Source organism: Lynx rufus, unplaced genomic scaffold, assembly GCF_022079265.1.
Source record: "Lynx rufus isolate CCGP_SWC_20201006 ecotype Redwood Valley unplaced genomic scaffold, mLynRuf1.p SCAF_4, whole genome shotgun sequence".
In the NCBI taxonomy this organism is placed as follows: domain Eukaryota; kingdom Metazoa; phylum Chordata; class Mammalia; order Carnivora; family Felidae; genus Lynx; species Lynx rufus.
The window spans coordinates 119,848,637-119,872,015 of NW_025814856.1; positions in this window are offsets into that span (position 1 = coordinate 119,848,637).

A 23,379-nucleotide genomic window follows, 5' to 3' on the forward strand; every position below is an offset into this window, starting at 1 on the left:
AGAGGTGCCCCTACAACAAGCGCTCACTAGTAATACCACCAACAATTCACTTCAACCGTTTTTGAAATTGAAAGACGCCATTAGAGAGTGATCATTCCCAGCCATCAAGAAATACACTCCAAAGGGGGAAGCAATAATAGAATCAGGGGTTGAGAGCCAATAAAGTCTAAATATGGCTTGCCACCACATGGACGGTAAGAAGAAGGAAGAGAGAGTGAGCGCAAGCAAAAGAGGAAAGGAAAGAGGGGGTAAAGTGAGGATGGAGGGGGGGGGGAAGAAATTTCCTGGCAAGGTGAATACTTTGACTGATGAGCAACAGGGCTGAGTGCTGAGTGTAGAGGCCACTTGTAGGCAACAGGCTTGAGCAATAGAAACTTAAGTAAAGCAAAAGGGTTCACAGTAACCAGCACGCTGATACAAACAAGCTCATTAAGCAACCCACCTTGAAATAGCCGGAGGCCCTAACTGACCAAAGGGCTACTTACAACCAGGCATTGTTCCTAAGATCACCAAAAAGGGGGAAATTGCCTGCGTTCCCATACCTCTTCACTCCATCCTGTGACTATAGCCCCTCACCACCGCCTCACGGCAGTCTCTCCTCCTCTGTCCTGCCTGCTGCTCCCTTGAAGTGTAAACAATCAACTTCTATCTCTTTGTTCTGCCTTGGGTGGATTCTTTCACCACCTACCGCGGGCCCAATCGAAATGTGCCACACTAAGTTATTTTCTTCTTCTGCAGAGATCCTCGTAAGATAATGTCAAAATTAAAAATTTAAAGAAGAGTCTTTTGAGGATATGCAATATTGTCTGTACATTCTATTAAATCTATTGAATTTGGAAAATAGCCAAGGCAACCAGCCACATGAGGAGCAGGACACTGCCAGGCCTCCTTACAGAGGCCAGAAACGCCATCGCTGAGGATTTCCTGTGTATTCACGACCATCACCTTGGACATAGGATTACTACGCTCTTGTACCCAGAGGAACGCTGTACCAAGGAGGAGCTAGAATGGTCTTTGCTCCCCTAGTTATCTTGTGCTTTTCATTTTCCTCTCCAGACTGGCAGGAAAATGAATTCGATTTCCATCTTTTAAATGTGCCAAGTTAGGCTTGACACTCGTTGAAATTATTGGATGTTGGACTAATAAGGTATAAGCTGAGAACGTAAAATTTTTCTAGAATCTGCTTCTACAGTAAGTTATAAAGGCTTTTGTGTTGCTCAGAGAGCCATTGGAGGTAGTTTTCAGTTCCTAAGATCTGGCTGAGGAAGTAAAAAGAGTGGAGGAAGGAGATATTTTTAGCTCTTCAAAATGGGCAGTATTATATCGGGGAAAAAAAAAACCCATAAGAGATCACATGGTTCTGTAGGGATCCATTGTGAGTATACGTTCTCTTCTGGCGTCCACCCTGGAAAACAGAGGAAGGCTTGGAGAAGTGAGACAAAAGGGACATTTCTTTTCTGACTGGGAAGAAGCTCAATGTCACCTGCGTTTGCGAAGGAAACTGTGAGGATGAGGGCTTTATCTTCAAGGAATGCTTAGAACTTTCTAGCTACGGATACAACTGTACCCAAGAGAAAAGAGTCAAGGGCAACTCTTTCTGAAAACCTAAAAGGCTTAGGTTTGAAACCTACAAGAGAAAGAAAAAAAAATCTTAAACATAAGAACTAGGAAATGAACACCAAATTATTCCTAGATGCGTATTTTTAACTCTTGCTTTCATAAAACTGCATTCTAAAGTGACATTTAAATAAGGCAAGAGTGTTGCATTACAGGGCTAGAGCCTTGGGCTCTGGTGAGGTTTCTGTCATTTACCCCTGCATAACTTTAGGAAAATCCCTTAACCCAGTAGGGTGACCAGCTAATCCTGATTTTGGCCCTGAAAGTCCCTTGTCCCTGGAAGTTTCTCAGTCCCAGGCAAATTAGGATGGTTGTTCACCCTCCTTAACAATGCAGAGTCTCCCTTTACTCATTTGTAAAATAAGGGAGCTGGATTAGATCCGCTCTTAAATCCCATTTAGCTCCAGATAAAGCTGGTTACCTTAAATTGGTAGACTATTTTGTTTGTTCATTTACATATACTTGGACTACTTTTACCAAGGATTTGAGGAAGCTTGTAAGGATCAGCAGTTTAAAATTAAAAAACATTGGGGCGCCTGGGTGGCTGGGTCGGTTGAGGGGCCGACTTCAGCTCAGGGCATGATCTCGCAGTCTGTGAGTTTGAGCCCTGCATCGGGCTTTGTGCTGACAGCTCGGAGCCTGGAGCCCGCTTCCGATTCTGTGTCTCCCTCTCTGCCCCTCCCCCGTTCATGCTCTGTCTCTCTCTCTCTCTCTCTCTGTCAAAAATAAACATTTAAAAATAATTAAATTAAATTTAAAAACCTAAATAGGTTTTAAAACAAAACAAAAACATCTAGAATAGAAGAACAAGACGGAGATTAAGTTGGAACAGAGATATGCTGGTCATTTGACCCAATAATTATTAAAACTGAGTAGCAAATTTGGCTTTGAACTTCCTGGCAGTCCAAACAAAAAGGAAAATATGATCTATAATGTGATTCACGTTGTCCACTACGGAAAGTATCAGTCTTTCAGGGGGATAAAAGATTTTCCTGGGATTTGATCTGAAAGAAGTTTTCCACATCCATCTTTATTTACATAGAGGACATTGAATCATGTCAGAAACACTGCACTTAACAATATCCTGAGAGTAAACGCATTAATGACTCCATGGCTGTTTATTAAGTGTCCTTCAATGTAAGCAGACAGTATCATACCCAAGCAGATTCAGCAGAAATAATCCTAGGGTCTACCAAAGCAATATGGTACAAGCTGATATGTAGAGGTTGGCTTAAAGAAGAGAAAATCTACATAACCTAGAACAGTTGGTATACTACAGGCCTTCAAACAATCCTCTTTAAATTAGTATTTTTCAGCCAGACTTCTTCTCGGTGTTCAAGAAAACTTGGATTGTAAAAGTTTTAGAAATCATGGAAGAAAAACTTAAAACTGGAGCTGAGATAGAACCACCCTAAGGGTTCATTGGCCGTGGCCCTTGTGGGAAGCACCCCCTGGATCTCTTTCCTTATGCCTTCCCCTCCCTCCACCCAATCCCTACCCTGCAGAATCTCTTACTTCTTCCGGAATGGGTTCCCAGGACCAGGTTTCATCCTTCTTTCAATATATCAAGTAAAATGTCAGCCCCTAACGTGTAGACACCTATTGTATTACTTTCCATGGCAACCTATCATTGAATCTCTAATTCAGAGTTTGATGTGGGTTTTATTTTTCAATAACCAAATGTCTTTTGGAGCGTTTTGTCCTCAGTGAGAGCTCAAACTCCCAATTCAAGTCTCCACCTTGAACTACACAGGGCATTTTAAGGCCTTAGATCAAAGTGTAGTAGTCTTTGCAAACGAATAGGCTTTCCCCCAAGTACTTCTGGCATCACAGTTGCCTGGAGCATGGGAGTGGGGATTTAGGAAGAGAACTTCCTTCCTACACTATGGTAAATGCCATGGATCGTGAGCTTTTCTTCGTTATACTTGTAGCACAGATGTAAAGACAAAGGGAAATTAAGAAATTCTGTCCAGATGAAGGCGAATGAACATCTCGCAGAAGCAGTGTCCTTTTTAAAAGTTAACTTCTGGGGCGCCTGGGTGGCGCAGTCGGTTAAGCGTCCGACTTCAGCCAGGTCACGATCTCGCGGTCCGTGAGTTTGAGCCCCGCGTCAGGCTCTGGGCTGATGGCTCGGAGCCTGGAGCCTGTTTCGGATTCTGTGTCTCCCTCTCTCTCTGCCCCTCCCCCGTTCATGCTCTGTCTCTCTCTGTCCCAAAATAAATAAAAAACGTTGAAAAAAAAATTTTAAAGTTAACTTCTTTTTGGTTTGTTTTTATTGTTGTTATACACTAATAAAAAAGTAACACATGCTTATAAAAAATTCAAACAATAAAAACGAGTAAAAAGTGAAATATAACATTTCTTTGCCCTCTAGACCGACGCCCCAGACGAAGATACGCTTCTTGCAGATCTTTCTAGAAATGTTCTATTGATCTATTTCTGATCAAAGGTGGTCTGTCAAGGATCTGGAAGCTGACTTAACAAATGCGTTACAAAACATACATGCAAGCTACCGACTAGCATAAAAGTCATGGCTCTCCATTGGATCTCAAATCAAAGCACCTTATCATTTGGTCACCTTATCATTTTATAACCAAGACCCTTACTCACTTACCATAGGCTACCTAACACAGGTGGCATAGCACGACAGCAGGCAAAACATGCCAGAAGAAAGAAATGCGTTTTGAGTAGTCCTGTAGGGTTCTGTAGGGAATCCTGTGGAATCCAGAAGTGTATATTTCCACGATATATAGAAATTTAGATGTTCTAAGATTCCACTTGAGATGTCTTGACATGAGATGGTAGATGTATTAGATTCAGAGTTTTAAGATGGTGGGATTCTTCAGGTGGTTATGTAGCTCAGGTGGTTATGCGGTTCTGATTCACCATTAAGGTTACTGGGTGTTAGAAACTGGAAAATAAATGACACCAAATTCAGGAAGGAGAAAGAGAATCATTTGTCCAATGTCCTTGACACTTGCCTCGCTTTTTAACTTCGTGGGTCCTTTTGCAGAATCAAAGCAGGCGTAGCAGGGATGTCTTTTTCTCTCCCTCAGTGTCGGTGGCTTCAGTTGGAAGACTGGAAGCCCGAGAGATGGAATCATCTAAAGACTCTTCACTCATATGTCTGGCTTCTCCACGTGGCCTGGGTTTCTTCCAACCATGGCAGGTGGGTTCCAAGGGCCAGTGTTTTGAGAGAAGGAACCAGGTGGAAGCCATATCCTTTCTCTGACCTGGCCTCAGAAGTCATATAGCATTACTATATGCTATATGGTTAGGGCATTGGTTAGGGCAATCCCTCCAAGATTCTAGGGAGAGAATAGATCTCCATCTCTTGGTAGAGACATGTCAGGTACACCGTCAAAAGAGTGAATGGAATACATCTCTGGAAAATATAATCTGCCATACTATCCAAAAGGCAGGGTTTATTGTTAGCAATAACATAAATGCCAGGAAGGTCAACTAGACATGGTTATTGGCATGGTTCTTTTGTCAGATCCTGGACTAGCCCTATGCAAAATCACAGAAACAGGTAGGGCTCATCTTCAAAGTTGTGTCCTTGCCCTTAGCCTTCTACTTCAGTCTTCTATTTTTGTTTCCTTCTTTCCCAAGCCCATGATGCCTTCTAGGTGCCTAGACTTTTCTATCCCTCTCCCTCTCATGAAAACTTATCCTTGGGTGTTTCACTCCACCAGGGCCCCAAGAGATTTCACTTTCAAACTCACTTGCTAAAGTGAAAACGGCCTCACGTATTAGCCACCTCAGAGAATGAACATATTTCTATACTCTCAGGGATTTGTGAAAACAAGGTCATATGCCAAGGCATGATTTGGGGGAACTGGTAAAGCCAGTAACGTTCTTGATAGTTTGTACTGTTCAGGAATTTGTTCCTTTCTTTACAAGAGCAAAAGAATGTCCTTGATATACACCAGAAAGTTAACTCTTGTTATCTGTGGGATTATGGTTGGCTTTTATTTTATCCTTTTGTATTTTCAATCTTTTATAAGTTTTCCACAAAGAATGCGTATTGATTTTGTAATTTGGAAACAAAGCTATTTTTTAACAGCTTTATTGAGATATAATTCACATACTATACAACTCACCCATTTAAAGTGTACAATTCAATGACTTTAGTATATTCACAGAATTGGGCATCCATCACCATGATCAACTTTAGAACATTTTTATTACCTCCCCCAAAAGCTCCATACTCCTTACCTGTCACTTCCCCAGACCACCCCCCTCCCTCATCCCCTATTTTCTGTCACTACAAATTTACTTATCCTGGATCTTTCACAGAAATGAAATCATATACCATGTGATCTTTTGTGACTGGTTTCTTTTGTGTAGCATAATGTTTTTCAAGGTTTATACAAGTTATAGCATGTATCAGTAATTCTTTTTATTGCTGAATAATGCTCCATAGGATAAAATGGCACATTTTACTTGTCCATTCATCAATCGAGGCACATTTGCATCGTTTCTACTTTTTCGCTAGTATGAATAATGTTACTATGAACATTCATTTACAAACCTGTGAGTGAACATATGTTTTCATTTCTCTTGGTAATATATTTATGAGTGGAATTGCTAGATCGTATGGTAACTCTGTTTAACCATGTGATGACAGTTTTCCAAAGCTGGGTAAACCATTTCACATTCCCACCAGCAACGTGTAAGGGTTCTAAGGTTTCTGCATCCTCGCCAACACACTTTTTTTTTTTTACTCTAGTCATCCTATTTGAGGTAAAGTGGTATTTCATTGTGGTTTTAATTTGTTATTTCCCGAGTAGTTAATGATGTTAAGCACTTTTTTAATGCACTTGTTGGCACTTGGACCGCTTTGGAGGAATGTTTATTCAAATTCCTTGCCTATTTGTCCATTGGGTCGTCTTTTTTTGAAAAAAAATGGAATTGTAACGGATCTTTATATTTGCTAGATACGAGTGCCTTATCGGGTATATGATGCGCCAAATTTTTATCTCATTCTGTGGGTTGTCTTTTCACTTTCCTGATGGTGTCTTTTGACACAAATGTTTTTCATTTTGATAAGGCCCAGTTGATCTGTTTTTTCCTTTGTTGCTTGTGCCTCAAAGAAATATATGTAAGAAACTACTGCTTCATACAGGGTCGCAAAGATTTACTCCCATGTTTTCTTCTAAGAGTGTTATAGTTTTAACTGTTACACTTAGGTCTGATCCACTTTGAGTTAATTTTTGTATATGATGTGAAGTAGGGGTCCAACTTCATTCTTCTGCATATGGATATCTGATTGCCCAACTACCATTTGCTGAAGAAACTGTTATTTTTTCCCATTTAATTGTTGTGGCACCTTTGTCAAGACTCAATTGAAATCAATTCTTATTTATGTTATTTTGTTTCCATAAAGCTTTATTTCCAGTTTATCTCTCTTATTCACAAATCTGTGTCTCTACCCTTATACCAATACCACGCTTTCTTGATTACTACAGCTTTGTAGGAAGTTTTGAAACTGGGATCTGTGACTACTCCAACTTTGTTCTTCATTTTCAAGATTGTTTTGACTACTCTGGGTCCCTTGAATTTTCATATGAATTTTAGAAACAAGTTTGTTAACCTCTCTGCCAAGAAGTCAGCTGAGATTTTGAAAAGGACTGTACTGAATCTGTAAGACAATTTTGAGAATATTGGCATCTTAATATTATGTTTGTTGATCCATGAATATGTGATGTCTTTTCATTTATTTAGGTACTCTTTAGTTTTCTACAGCAATGTTTTGTAGTTTCCAGAATATGGACTTTGCACTCATACTATCATTAAATTTACTAAACAATAAGTTTTGTTAAATTTATTCTTAAGTAGTTCATTCTTTTTGATGCTACTATAAATACAATTGCTTCTCAATATCATTTTGGTTGCTTCATTGCTACCATACAGCAATACAATTGAGTTTTGCGTATTGATCTTGTATTCTGCAACTTTGCTAAACTTATTAGTTCTGATAGGTTTTTTAGTGGAGTGCTTAGGATTTTCTATAGAGAAAATCGTGTTATCTGCAGATAGAGATAATTTTACTTCTTTCTCTCCAGACTGGATACCTTTTATTTCATTGTCTCATTTCTTCCCTAACTGCTCTATCTACATCCTCCAATACAAGGCCGAATAGAAATGATGAGAGTGGACATCCTTGTCTTGTTCTTGATCTTAGGGGGAAGTCATTCAGTCATACAGCATCAAGTATGATGTTGGCTGTGAGGTTTTCATAGATGCCCTTTTTTCGGATTGAGGAAGTTCCCTTTTATTCCTAGTTTGTTAAGTGTTTTTATAAGGAAAGGATGTTGAATTTTGTCAAATGCTTTTTTTGTGTCTGTTGAGATGGTTACATGGTTGTTTTTTTTTTTTGTCCTTATTCTATTGATGTATGGTTTTCACCCGTTTTCTATTGATGTGTTGTATTACATGAATTGGTTTTCAGATGTTAAACCAACCCTGCCTTCCTGAGATAAATCACATGTGAGCATAGCGTATGATTTTTTTATGTATTGTTAGTATTTTTGTAAAGGATTTTTGGGTCTATCTTCATAAGAGATGTTACTCTGTAGTTTTCTTGTGATGTCTTTATCTGATTTTGGTATCAGAGTAATACTGGCCACACACACATGACTTGAAAAGTCTTCCCTTTTCTCCTATTTAGAAAAGTTTGTGAAGAATTGGTATTAATTATTCTTTAAATGTTGAATAGAATTTATCAGTGCAGCCATCTGGTCCTGGGCTTTTCTTTGTGGGAGGCTTTTTGATACTAATTCAATCTCTTTACTTATTTTAGGTTTATTCAGGTTTTCTATTTCTTCTTGAGTAAATTTGGTCATTTTTTTCTCTCCAACAATTTGTCTATTTCATCTAAGTTAGTTAATTTGTGAATCTTTTGAAGAATCAACTTTTGACTTCATTGATTTTCTCTATTGTTTTTCTATCTCTATTTCATTGATTTCTGCTCTAATCCTTGTTATTGCCTCCCTGCTGTTTGCTTATTTTTGACTTATTGGAAGGAAGAAAAAATTATGTATCTAATATACTATTGATGGTCATTTGGATTGTTTCCATGTTGGAGCTATTTATGTATAAATTTGTATAAACATTTTTGCATGTATTTATAAAAACGTATATTTTCATTTCTCTTGGGTAAATATCTAGAAATGGAATAGGAATGAGATACGTGTAAGTTGACTTTGTAAGTGCTATAAGATAAACTGAGGCATATGAAATATGTTAAGAATTTATTTGAGCAAAAATTAATTCAAATCAGGCAGCATCCAGTCTGGCAGGTGGAAAGAAGCTCCAAAGAACTGTACAAAATGAATGACTTTTAGGGGCGCCTGGGTGGCGCAGTCTGTTAAGCGTCCGACTTCAGCCAGGTCACGATCTCGCGGTCCGTGAGTTCGAGCCCCGCGTCAGGCCCTGGGCTGATGGCTCAGAGCCTGGAGCCTGTTTCCGATTCTGTGTCTCCCTCTCTCTCTGCCCCTCCCCCGTTCATGCTCTGTCTCTCTCTGTCCCAAAAATAAATAAACATTGAAAAAAAAAAAAAGATTCAAAATGAATGACTTTTATAGGTGAAGGGAGCAGGAACAAGGAAGTTATACTAAGCAAAATGTGAGTTGGTTATTGCAAAGCTACTCTCTCTTAGAGGATGGCAGGGGTCTATCAGGCAGCTTACATCACTAGTGCTGATCAGGCGATTCCTAACTGACTGGTTAGGATTCCATTTCTGGGAGAGTTAAAACCGTATTAAGTCAAGTCTCAGTTTGGTCATGTGGGGCTTAGCATGAGTGACTCCACTTGGGGCCTGTTGTCTTGTTTTTGAATATGAAAAACTGCCATACGGTCTTGCAATGAAGTTGTACCATTTTACACTCCAACCAGAAATCTATGAAACTCCCCCCCATACACCCCACCCCACATTTGGTATTGTCAGCCTTATTCCACTTCGCCCTTTTGCTAAGGAGAATATTGGTATTTTGTGGTTTTAGTTTGCATTTCCCTGATAATTAATGAGATTGATCACTTTTTGCTTCTGGCCCAGGGACTATTCAAATTTTTTTCCCCTTTCATATTGGTCATCTGCTGTTTCCTTTTATAATCTATGTATATGTTTTTGTCAAATAAATTGTAGTATGGATGGGGTTTAGGACACACTATGCCCAAAAAAGAGCACCTTGGCCTACTGAATGTTCCAAGCTGAATAAATTAGAGAAATGGCATGTGCCGGAAGGACTTTTTGACCTTCCCCTGAAGCAGGTCATAGAACCCTCATGAGAAAAGTGCCCTCCCTACATCCAAGGAAAGGAGCATCCTTATTTCAAAAATAGAGAGACACCGAGAGAAATCTGAATGAACAGTCCTTTCTAAGTTTCCCCCGGCTTACCACACGTACTTCTACCCTTTGTCCTATCATATTTCCCCACAACTTTCCACTCTTCATCAAACCTACCATAAGAAGACTCAGATTTAACTGGTTTTTGGATCTTCATTTCCTAGTGGAGTCTTCTGTGTCACATAAAACTTGTATTATATAAATTCGTATGCTTTCCTCTGGTTGATTTTTCTTTTCTTACAGGGGTTCCGGCAGAGAACTTAAAGGGGTAGGGGAAAAACATATTTTCTGTCCCCTACGGTACATTCATATGTGGACTATGATACAACAATCAAAGTGAATTTATTACTGCTACATACAGCGATGTGGATAAAGACACAATAATGAACAAAAGAAGCCACCATAAAAGAGTATATACTTGTAATTTCATCTGCGTAAGGTTTACGAATTGGCAAAACTAACCTACTGTGTTAAAAGTCAGGGGAGTAGTTCCCTTTAGGATATTGGGTAATAACTAACTAAGAGGTATGGGGATCTCTTGGGTCCTGGCAACATTCGGTTTCTCCAACAAGACACTGGTTATACAGGGGAGCTTACTTTTTGAAAATCCATTGAGTTGTCACTTTGTGGTCTGTGCACTTTTCTGAATATCATACTTCCACAAACTATCCACGAGAAGGAAAATTGTGTTCTTGAGCAAATGTGTTAATTATCGGATATCTGGTATTTATGAGCAGGTTCTCAGCATATGATGTGTTGCTCACTTATTGTGTTAAGGTGTTTTTTTTTTTTTCCTTTGCATTAACTAGATTCCTTGTGCATACTTTATATGGTAAGGCTAAAATTTTGTCTGATAATAGGTCAATAGCAGAGTTCAATTTTTCCTTTGCTCTGGACTGTAGACACTTTGGCAGGTAACACAATCTGAGTTCCCAAGGGCTACAAGATTTTAAAATCTACCCCTTCCCCATCAATACCATAATGCTGAATTCAATGCTCATACAATGAAATGCCGCAGCTAACACTGCTCTAGCTGTCCCCTTAGGAATTCATTGTAAAAGGTTTCACTGTACTTTGTAAAGCAATTTGGAATCCTTCATGATGAAAGGTTCTATATAAAGAAGGTAATATAATGGACTTGGCTTTCAACTTCTTTCATTTAAGCCTTAACAGAAACATGAATCTAGTATATTAGCATCATAAACCAATAGGTGCTATATAAATGCTGAATAGAAATATTCTGGATGAATAAATTGCAAATATAGCTATGTATTAGCTAAGTGCTTTACCAAGTATTACGCAAATGAGGATTAATAAGGCAATTACACTTAATTAAAAGAATAATAATAATGCTACATTCTTCTACATTCTTCCAATCCTCTCAGCACCCATTGACTTAGTTATTTGGTGGGCGTCCGCCACTTACATCCGAAGCCTAAATGCAAACTCGCATGAGATGCGTCTTTGGAAGGAAACAGTCTTCCTCTGACTTGGGACCAAACAAAAGATAGAGCAAGCGAGGGAGGAGAGGAGCAAAGGAAGCGCCTCTCATGCATGACATTGACTTGATGCTTTTAAAGAGCCCATGATACTTAAAACAGTGTTCCCAGGCCCTAGAAAATGTGTAACACTGCCAGACTTACTTCATGCTTCTCAGCATTTCTTTTGGAGATTAGATTCCCGACGCCATGATCACCAGGCATTAATCATTGAATGGTTGTTGCATTCACCCCAAGACATTGATGACCGGAAACACCCCATGTTATCCCTACATGGAATCTAAAAAGTTATTAAAATGTTTTTCATAAAAGGTGTGTTGACGTAAATCATTATCATCATTATTGTTCTTTTTTTAATAACATCTTTGGGTACTGAGAAGTGATTCCCACTGCTATAGGAGTTGCAGTCCAAAAAACACTTTTTTTTTTTTTGTAATTTCAAGTCCAGGTTTACAGAGAAATGCATTCATGAAGAAATGTATTAAATTGACCACTATTAGTTTTGTGTGTAGGTCAAATGAACCAATCCACTTTTTTGGGTGAGAAATGGCATTTCTATTTTGACCTCTCATTTCTGAGCCTTACTTACCATGACAGGGTAGAGTAGAGTAAGGCTCTCGCTAGAAGCCAATTTTCTTGCTTGAGCTCTCTGTACAAAGTGATATAAACCACCAATCCTTTTGCAGAAAGTTTCAAATTTCACTTTGGAGGGGCACAAATTTGCAAATGTGGGGAGGAGGGACCGCACACACCAGAGAGAGTGCCAGTCACAGGATCGTGAACAGCTGTTCTCTCTCTCACTGAAGAGGAGACCGGGTTTCCCTGAAATGGGAGGGTGGAATTTCAGGTCTCCGAAAGGAGCCGCAGGGAAAATGGGCCAGTCCTCACCTCAAGGAAAGCATAGAATGAACCCCATTCTTTGTTTCTGCTCCTTTCGATTGCAACATCCAGGTATTTTATAAGAAATAGCATATTCTATGCAAGAAGATTCTTGTCTTAAGGGTCCAGTGGGTCCAAGCTGGTTTTGATATGGAACACTTTGTTAAGGGTATCTTCCCATGAAACCCCAATGAGAAAACAAATGAAAGCCCTCCAAGGCGTCCCTCAGCAGTCCGCTAACACTGGTCTAATCTAGTGGAATCCAGGATGCGAGGTCATTGTTAGTTAGATCCACACAACGTTCAGCGAAGCCTTCACAACAAAGATGGGACCTGAACTAGGCTTTGCAAGTGTGGTAGACTTTGCCTGAGTGATGGGTCTGTCGGGGTTCAGTGCAGGAAAAACAAACCACTCCAGGCATGTCAAGCAGAAAGGGATGAAATACAGGGAATTAGGTGCCTACAAAACCACGTAAGGGGCTGGAGGAATAAGTGAGGTGGTCTTTAGGCTGGACATTGGGCTTCAAGACCACCCACAGCAGCTGTGACATAGAGGGGAGGACACTGCCAGGGACTGTGCTGCCCCCCTTTGGCTGCCCCACAGCTACCTCACGTGCCCGAGCTGGAGGAGCTGGGCTGCTACAACCACATTTGCTAGCATCTGCTTGTCAAGCAGCACCCCTGCAGCAAGATAGCTTCTGCCTCCTTCTGTCTTCTGATCGTCATGCAAGAACGTCTCATTGCAGAACCTAAGTCACTTCTAGAACCACAAGCTCAAAGGAGCCCAAGAGTAGAGCATTTGGCCTTCTAGCTCTGTGACACGAAAGGCCACCTGGAAGGCGCTGACTGGAGAGGCAACAGATGAAATACTTAATTTAAAGGCCCTCTTTGCTGGACATTCTGATATTTTAGATTAATAGTGATGGAATGAATACAGAATGCAATATTTCAAGAAGGATCAAATTGGGAGATGCTAAGCTCAAAAACGTAATGAGATGGAAGGGTGTAGCAGAGCTCCTAATGTGTTTACGCTGAAGAAACTTTGAGGTCATCCTCGTCCATCTTCCTCATTTAACAGGTGGGGGCAATCGAGACTACATTTCACTGTCTTTATCCCAAGCTCTCTGGTCCTCATTCTCCATCTTTCTTTAATCTGTACACACACTTTCTGAGGTCTCAGCTGACGTATGTGAAGCTATGTGGGGATAATGCATTCTAAGCACGGTTTAAGATCTGGTCATTTCGCCCTGTTCTTGTATTCTCTCTGTTTGACAATTTGTAGCTTTCCTTGCCTTCTTTTTTTTTGGTCACAGGAATAGCTTTTTAGCAGATGGTTGTAATCAGTCCCCAGGGGTGAGTCATGGAGGAAAGTTGGACGGGTGACCCAGCAAGGATTGAGGATTCTGTAACTCACTTGGCTTGAACCCAGGCCAGAAGTGAGGGTGCTGATTGCTTCCAACCTGTTCTTTGGTGAGTAATAAATATCAACTGATCTTTCTTCATATGGTAGAGATAATCAATCCAGATCTAAATAGCAACTAACAAAAAATATGACTTACAGAACAATGTCAACAAAAACCCAAGCTATTACAATTCAGTTCAATTCAATTCAATTCAATTCACCTAGTATTTACTGAGAGGCTTTTTGTGTGTGTGGCTAACACAGTGTTTGGGGGGAGGAGCAGTGTTAAAAAAAAAAATCAGATACAGACCCTACCCTCAAAGCAACTACTGTCTTACAAAGGAGATGAGAAAAAACGTTCAGTCATGTTGAGGCATCTGCTTATGTTTTATGCGGGAGTGGCCCTGAGCCCCAGACAATGTCTTCCACAATTTCCTTGCCTCTTGGGTTTGGGTCGTGAAAAAGCAGGAACGTGAGAAAGAACTGTATATGGTTTGATATTTTTCAGTACAAGAACATTTAACACATGATCTCTAATAATTTTTTTGCCTAGACACCCTTATCTCTTTACTTTTTAATAAAGCAATAGGCTTTATTAAATCACTAGTGGCTTGTAGCTACAGTTCATTATCAGAGGAACGCTTGCCTTTTAAGTGGTGTTAACACTGAAGTCCTCTTCTCTTGTCTCTTTCTAGTTAAGATTTCCTCGTCTTGATCCTCTCGCTCCACATATTGATCACACATTGCATGCTTCAAAGTGTTCACTTAATCATTCCACTTTTTCCAAGAGAGTGGCTAACTCTTAATATGCTGCACGTTTCTTATTACACTTCCTCTGCCTTAAACATATCTTGAACGAGGGGCACCTGGGTGGCTCAGTCGGTTAAGCGTCCGACTTCGGCTCAGGTCGTGATCTTGGTCCTTGGGTTCGAGCCCCGCGTCGGGCTCTGTGCTGACAGCTCAGAACCTGGAGCCTGCTTCTGATTCTGTCTCCCTCTCTCTCTGACCCTCCCCCCATTCATGCTCTGTCTTTCTCTGTCTCAAAAATAAATAAAAAAAATTAAAAAACAATATCTTGAACGAGCAAATCTGCCAATAAAGAAACTACCCACACCAACAAGCCTTTCCACATATTTTCCCCAATGGAGCCGGACCATAAGCAGAGAAAATGTAGTAATAACATTCGTACACCATCTCAGAGCTCCTGGACCCCTATATCGACTGGTCCAACCCCAGTGGAAACAAAGCCTCAGCTTGTCACTCCCTCGACACTTGACCCACACCTTCTGAGGTCTCAGTTGGATGCATCTGAAGCCGCGTGGAGATTATGCATTCCAAGCATGGTTTAAGATCTGGTCACTTGGCCCTGCTCTTATATTCCCTCTGTTTGACAATTTGTAGCTTTTCATTTTTTTGATCAGAGTAATAGCTCTTAAGCAGATGGTTGTAATCAGTCCCCAGGGGTGAGCCATGGAGGGAAACTGAACAAGACACTCAGCAAGGATTGAGGGTTCTGTGACTCACTCGGCTCAACCCCAGGCCAAGAGTGAGGGTGCTGACTGCTTCCAACCTGTTCTTCAGTGAGTAATAAATGTCAATTGATCTTTCCTCATATAGTCGGGATGATATCCGTAGAAGAGAGCTTAAAAAATAGTATGTGGCAAGAATGTTTCACAGAAGCCAAACTCATGGGTGCTTAGAATTAAGTTGTTGAGTCCGGTCCGTTTGTCATTCTTTTCACGTCCAAGTTTTAGTAACAGGATGTTTTCAAATAGTTTACGTTTCTCTCGGGACATCTTCCCTAACCGAATGTCGTACTAGTGTTAGCCAGGAGTTATTTGGATTTGCTCAATTCTTGTTGTTTCCAGATGCATGATTTAGGCCATCCTTGCAAGCAGAAACCTGCGCTGAAGACAATGGGCTTTTCTTGCCTGTCCGTAAAGAGAAAAATTATTAGATCAGTGGGAATTTTACAGAGCACATTACTAAATCCTTGGACATTAAAAATTTCAGTTACTTGGAATGCTCACGATAGAAGCAAACTGCAGATGATATTCAAGAGCATATTTGATGAAAATGTTAATGCTAATATTTATTTTTATTAATGTTATTTTATGTAATGCTATCCTCTAAGGAAATTATATTTATTAGGTCTTTCTTTTTTCCTCTGACCCTTTGTGTTGTACTCCAAAAATATCTTTTTTTTTTTTCCTGGTTACAGAGTAGTAGATCTTCGTTGTAGAATATTTGGAAAACACAGAAAAGTACTCAAAAATTTAAAGTACCTATGATTCTGGAATCCTGGGGTCTTCATTTTTTAAAAGACGGTCAACAGTGAACATCATCTGAGATTTTGTAAAGCTTTAAAAACTTTTCTGAATTGAGTATTTTCCAATGTAAACCCTGATTCATTCTTCCAACAGAAATCTTACCCTGGCGTTAAGGTTCCACAATGCCACGTATCAAAGAAGCTTAGGTCTGGAACAGCTCCTTTTCAGATATGTGGACAAGGAGGTATGGGCAGAGGTAGGTCAGCCTGGTTCATTTCGCTGGGGTCTTGGTAAAACCACGATTTGCTTTTTAATAGAATAGTGAATGAAATCTAGAACCATGCATGCAATTAAGGGGCTCACTCAGTAGCAACCGGAGAATATATTCAATAAATTAGAAAAATGAAGTATCAGCCCTGACCGCAAGGGCATCATGAGAAGTCAATATTTTGAGTTGGATATATTGCTGCTCTGGGCAAAATGAGGTTTCCAAAGTGAGGGGCAAGGAGAGAGTGAACATCTGGTAGGCAGCTAACCATGTCTTCTAGGGAGATGTTACCCCCCCCCCCCAGAGCTAGTTGGGGCAAACCTGGGACACGAACCAAGGCCCCTAAACCTACCTCCCATGAGGTGTGAGCTAATGATGCCCATTTTTCCATATAAACCTAAAGTCAGAGCAACAAGACGGTTATGTGTTAGAATTATTCAACATGAGTAGTGAAAGATAAAGCACCAGTCTTTTAACAGGGCACATGGAGTTTTTACTGAGCCAAATCATGTAAGATCCATTTATGACTAAATTTACCTCCTATCTCCAGCAGGCTTTTAAAAGCTTGGTCTCTGGAAGCAAATTCTTTCCAGATACAGCTATCCCAAGATTAATGTCAAGAAACATTTATTCTAGAATCAGTAGTTTTCACCCTAGCAATTTCTTTTATTATTATTATTATTTACTTTAGAGAGAGAGAACACGTGACTAGGGGAGAGGGGCAGAGGAAGGGAAAGAAAGAAACCCAATCAGGCTCCAACTCAGCATGGAGCCTGATGTGGGGTTCAGTCCCACGACCCTTGGATCACGACCTGAGCCGAAATCAAGAGTCAGACACTCAACCAAATGAGCCACCCGGGGGCCCTGACCCTAGCAATTTCTAAACTGACAAATATACCCTAGCTCATAAACACAGATAGAAAAAAAAAAAAGCCCGACTCATTTAATTCAACAGATTTTAATATTGATACAACTTAATTCTACAGGCTTGTGTATACATATGACTTTAATCTGGTAGGACATCATTTATTTAATGTGCTTCAGATAAACCTTGACTGTAAAATTCTCTCTAAAGCAACATTTCCAGGACTTTTTCTTAGGCTTACGTCTCCTGATCCCCGTTTGAAAATAAAGGCATTCTCCTCCAATTAATACCCGCCGCCTTGAAACCACCTCTGACCCGAGAACTTGCTAATTATTCTTCACCTCTCTTTCCTCCTACTTATCACCTGAGTTGACTCGCGCTAGCCTGTAGCTTGGGAGAAGTGCCTAGAACTATAAAAGAGATATTATTTAGAACAACAGCTGTCACAACAAGGTTTTGTTTTCCTGCAGCTTTGCCCTTCTTTGCTCTTTTCTGCAAGTGAGTGGCTAATTGCCCAGAATTTCTAAGATCGGGGCTTCAAACTCCAACCGTCTCTAGGCTGTTCCTATTATTGGATGAGATAACTGCATTTGGCAGAGGTGCGTGGAGCTGTTTTGATGGCAGAGAACATTAATTTGCAACCATGGCTGCACAGAAAGAAGGAAATGCAACTGCTTGTCCTCCTGGGAGAAGCCACTTAGGCAAGAAAATAAATAAGAGGATTTTGATTATATTAGGAACTCTTATGCTTGTGCCCAGGGAGACTCCATCTTTAAACTCTTGTCATCTCGTGTTTACACAAAAATTGTAATGGAAGAAAAAAGGCTCATAGCTCTCTGTGCAAGCATTTCATGTTTAAAAACTCTATCCACGGCCTGTTGGGGTAATGCACGCCACAGTTTGCATCTGTTTCCTATTTCACCTCATTAAATGAGATAGCGAGGGGCGCCTGGGTGGCTCAGTCGGTTGAGCGTCCGACTTCAGCCAGGTCACGATCTCACGGTCCGTGAGTTCGAGCCCCGCATCGGGCTCTGGGCTGATGGCTCGGAGCCTGGAGCCTGCTTCCGATTCTGTGTCTCCCTCTCTCTCTGCCCCTCCCCCGTTCATGCTCTGTCTCTCTCTGTCTCAAAAATAAATAAACGTTAAAAAAAAAAATTAAAAAAAAAAATGAGATAGCGAATGCAAAGGGCCCAGCACGGTCGATGGCACACAGTAATGCGTGGAGATGTCTTTTTTCTTACCGTCTTCCTCTTTCGCTTCTATCGTGTCGCCCCGGTTCCTTGTCAGAAATGGTATCCGAAGAGAACCCGGAATCCCACATATCTGCGCTAGCATAGGTCAGGACCAGTCAGGACCAGTGAACAGAACACTCTACTTTTGGGCGTCAAGCTTTCCCAGCCCCACTACTTCCTGTGTGCGTCATGGCTTTTCGTTGTTGGCGGCGAGAAATCCGTGTTCATGCGGTTTGCTCTTCCCCCACCTACTACAATTTATTCAGCAAATGGAGTGTTGGCCCAGTTGAAAGAGAGATAGGCTCAGAATAACTTCAAAAAAAATTTTTTTTAACATTTATTTATTTTTGAGAGAGACAGAGCATGAGCAGGAGAGGAGTAGAGAGAGGGAGACACAGGATCCGAAGCAGGCTCCAGGCTCCCAGCGGTCAGCACAGAGCCCGACGCGGGGCTCGGACTCAAGAACCGTGAGATCATGACCTGAGCCCAAGTCGGATGCTTAACCGACTGAGCCACCCAGGCGCCCCATAATAACTTTGTTTCAGAGAATTTTTTTATTTTTTTTTTTTCAACTTTTTTTTTTTTTTTTTTTTTTTTTGGGACAGAGAGAGACAGAGCATGAACGGGGGAGGGGCAGAGGGAGAGGGAGACACAGAATCGGAAACAGGCTCCAGGCTCCGAGCCATCAGCCCAGAGCCTGACGCGGGGCTCGAACTCACGGACCGTGAGATCGTGACCTGGCTGAAGTCGGACGCTTAACCGACTGCGCCACCCAGGCGCCCCTCAAAGAATTTTTTTAAATGTTTATTTACTTTTTGAGACAGTGGGGGGGTGGGGGTGGGGAGGTGGGAGGGGCTGAGAGAAAGGGAGACAGAGGATCCAAAGCAGGGGCTCAATGAGGATCAGTGTGGGGCTGGAACCCATGAACTGTAAGATCCTGACCTGAGCCAAATTCAGATGCTTAACCGACTGAGCCACCCAGGCACCCCTGCACAGGATAACTTTAATAATAATACTGTGTGCCAGGCACCAGGCGATAATATTAGAATAATAATAACCATTATTAGTATAGCTGATGTTTATTGGGCACTTATTATATGCCAAACTTATGCGCTAAGTGTTTTTACATTATTGGCTATACTTTTTTACTGCATCGACCCAGTGAAGTAGGTTTTAATCTAGAAACGTCTTGGGGCACCTGGGTGGCTCCGTCGGTTAAGTGTCCGACTTCGGCTCAGGCCGTGATCTCATGGCTTGCGAGTTCGAGCCCTGCATCAGGCTCTGTGCTGACAGCTCAGAACCTGGAGTCTCCTTCAGATTGTGTGTGTGTGTGTGTGTGTGTGTGTGTGTGTGTGTCTGCCCCTCCCCACTCATGTTTCCTCTCTCATAAACAAATAAACTTAAAAACAATTAGAAATGTCTTTCTCTCCTTCAAAGGCAGTGTGTCAGACATTGGACAGTGTCAGAACTCTCTGTCTCCTGGTCAGTTTTCATTAAGAAAACAGGCCCAATTTCAGGTACGACAGAGTCCGGTCTAGACAAAAGCAACACTTCAGACTCAGATAAGGTTAAACCTGCCTGGGTCCCTAATGGCTTCCTCGTTCCCATCTGCAATCCCCGTGAAGACCAGCTGTGCCTGACTTCATGAGCTGCCCCTGTAATTGTTCAATATCCTCCCCTCTTTATTCAAGTAAGCTGGCAAACTTACAGCCAGCCTTCCCCGACTAGAAGAAGATGGGCAATAAATTCTCAGCCGAGCTTTTGAGTAACAAGACACTTTGGCTGCAACCGCACTGGCCTCCACCCAACTGGCAGTAATTGGCTACCTTTCGCTACCTTTCTTCCTCAGAGAGCTCACGTGTTGTGCTGTCGTGACATTTTAACTAACATCTTTGCTTGTGGAAAGGGATGTTGAGGCTGAATTTTCAACGAGACACTGAGAAAGAGGGCAAGGGAGTTTTTTTTTTCAGGAGAGTATTTTGGGGGGGAAGCCTCCCCCTCGGTCCTGAGAGAGGTTCTGCCCTCTCACCTCCAGTGAGGCAGGCTACGGGGCAAATTCAGTATGTAAGCCCCATGAAGTTCGGTCAGCCTCTGGCCTTCTCTTGCATAGTCTGTTGGGGCCATGATTGCTGGAACTCTTAGGCCCCTCTTTGTAAGTCCTTGGGAATGCATCCTGTTCCAGTCTTCTAATGGGGGGTTCCTTATCACCTAAGGTCTCCACCTTGGAGAGCTGACATGACGGGGTAAGTCCCCTCCCACATTCTGTTGCACAGACACTCTCTGACTTAATCCTCACCAGAGCCCTCTGAGGGAGAGAGTAAGATTCCTGCGTTACAAACAAGGAACTGCAGGGAGATTGAATATCTTACCCTAGATCACATACTCAGTAATGCCATTACAGGATTAAAACCCACACTGGTCTAATCCCCCAACCCATTCTTCCCACGACAGCCTAGCAGAGAAGGCAAAAAAAAAAAAAATCACCACCTAAACCAGGCTGTGAGGGGTGACCCTGCGACGTCTGTGCCTCTGACTCTGATGGCAAAGTGCTCTCAAAGAGCTCCGGGGTGGGGGGGGGGGGGGGAGAAGCACGTGGGAGGGGGTGGGATCTGGTTCACAGAGGCCAGATTGTGTGACGTGCATGGAAAAATGGCAGGAAGTTTGGATTCTGCCAGAGAGCCTCGGAGTCATTCACCTTTTGAGCAGGCCAAGTGACTCCCTCATATCTTTGCTCTGGAGACGGCCCAGGTGGCAGGGTGGAGAACAGGTGGAGGGGAGCAGGGCCGCGGTCAGAAGCATGTTGCAACCATCTGGAGGGGGGGGTAAGGGTCCAGGAGGCAGTAGTGGTGGGGAAGGAGGAGGAGGAGGGACGGGCACGGGAGAAAACGTAGTGACCGGCAGGGACACAGAACGGAGATGGACCCAGAAAAAACGTAGCACGGGGGCAATCCAAGGCGCCCTGGAGAAAAGCAGATCTTCAAGCTCCCCCTGCAAGCCCAGCCCGACTGGCGCACAAGACAGAGAGATGCTGAGCTCTGCAAAGGGAAGGTAAGTGCTCAGCAAAACGCATTCCCGCAGCCTTCGACAGCGCAGCCCCGGACACGTGTTTGTCATGGATGCCCAGGCTGCTACCAGTTAACGCTGCGAAGTGACCTGTGGCGAGTTCAGATCTGTGGTTAGGGCTGCCTACCCGTCTTGGTCATTTGCTTGCAAAGCACGAAAAGTGAGCCTGGGCTGGCCCTTCGCTCTTCTTCTTTCGAAGATGCAGATCCTGGAGCCTTACGGGCGTGCGCGCGCTTCTGCGCGCGGGCGTGTGCGCAGGGTCACGTCCGATTCGCCTTCCCTCTGCGTTCAGCAGATCACCTCGCCTGCCGGAAGGAGGTTGCCTTGCTATGGCCAGGAAACTCCATAGCAGGCCTGAAGCCTTCCATTCGCCATCAGCTGCTGCTTCTACCTTAGTTGCGCACAACCGCGAATCAACCTCTTGCTCAACAGCGAGGCTCCTCTCAGGCTCAGGTAAGGTGGCGTGTGAGTGTGTGACTCGGGCTTCTAGATGGAGTCCACGTTCCGGACGCCCCCAGCTCTTCATCATCTGCCCCCTTCCAGCGCTTCCAGCCTCATCTGTTACCGCTCAGGGGCTCCCTGCTTCCAGCCTTTCTGAACTTCGCCCAACATGCTTCTGTGCGCCCAGGGGCAGGGGCAAATTTTGTTCTTTCTGCTTGAGATGCCAGCACCAGGCACACCCCTCCTGTCCTCATCCCGCACCGACTCCCCTCACTGCTCCGTGTAAGTGAATGAATCCTTTTCCCAGGAGCCCTGCACCCCCCGCCCCCGGTCCCCTCGCTGCTCTGAGGTTCCTCCTTCTGTGTTCACATGGCTTTGTCACAACACGTCCATCCTGAATTTTAGACTATTTTCCCCTCGTCATAAAGGTCACTCAGACTTATTGTAGACAACTTGGGCAATAAAAGATTTGGGGCAAAAAGGCTTACAGGAGAAAAAATAATTACACATAAGGCAACACCTTGGAGTTAAAAGCACTGTTAACATTTTGATGAATTTCTTCCCAGTACTTTTTTTTTCTCTGCATATACTCATATACTTTTGCCTACTCAGGAAAGGAAGAAAATCAAATGCTGCAAAAAGAGAGCATATTGACTGACAGCAGTTCAGTGAAGGCAGTGTTTCTAGGTGCCTGTAACTTTAATAAGTCATTCAGAGAGTTTAAAAATCAGATTGCAAGGGATTTTTTTTTTTTTTTTAGCATTGGTTTAACAAAAATATGTGCTGGAAAATGAGTGCTTAAGCAAATCTCTGTAAACAGTTTGTATGCTCTTTTTTTTACTTGGCATTTTATCATGTCCTAAAACTTCCTTGAAAATGCATTGTTAGTCTATAATCCTCTGTTTTATTATTCTCACTGTATTATAGCGTTTGCTTACTTCCTGGTACCCCCTATCGGACTGCAAGCTTATTTCAGGCAGGGCCTCTGAATTTTATCATTTTTTATCCAGTGCCTAACACAGTCTGACTGTTCCGTTGGCATGTACTAAAATGGAGGAGTGAATTCTTTACTCGGTCGACCAACCCCTATTTGTTATCTGTCGCTGAGGTGTTCAAGACTATGCTTGAGTCCATGGATCTGGTGGGTGCCGGGAGTCTCCTCTAGCCGCAGGCCCCTTCAAGGACGAAGGCCTGACCCTTCCAAATGCTGGGAGTGCCACTGGCAGGAAGCCCTCGGGATTGCCTCTCCGAAAGGGAGCTGCTTTGTCCAAGGTCACCCCCTTTCCTAAGGTGGCCTGCGTCCAATGACTGGCCTGTGAAGGTATGAAGTCCTGGCCCCCCAAGCTCCAACTCAAGGACAACTCTGAAGAGTTGTCGTCCCAGTTTCAGAATGGCCCTTAGTGTCTGATGAGGCTGCCACAAAGACCGTGTCATGGGTCACCTTCTCCCTTTGCCCAATCCTGCTTCCTTTTCCTTTCCTCGGGTGTTGATTGC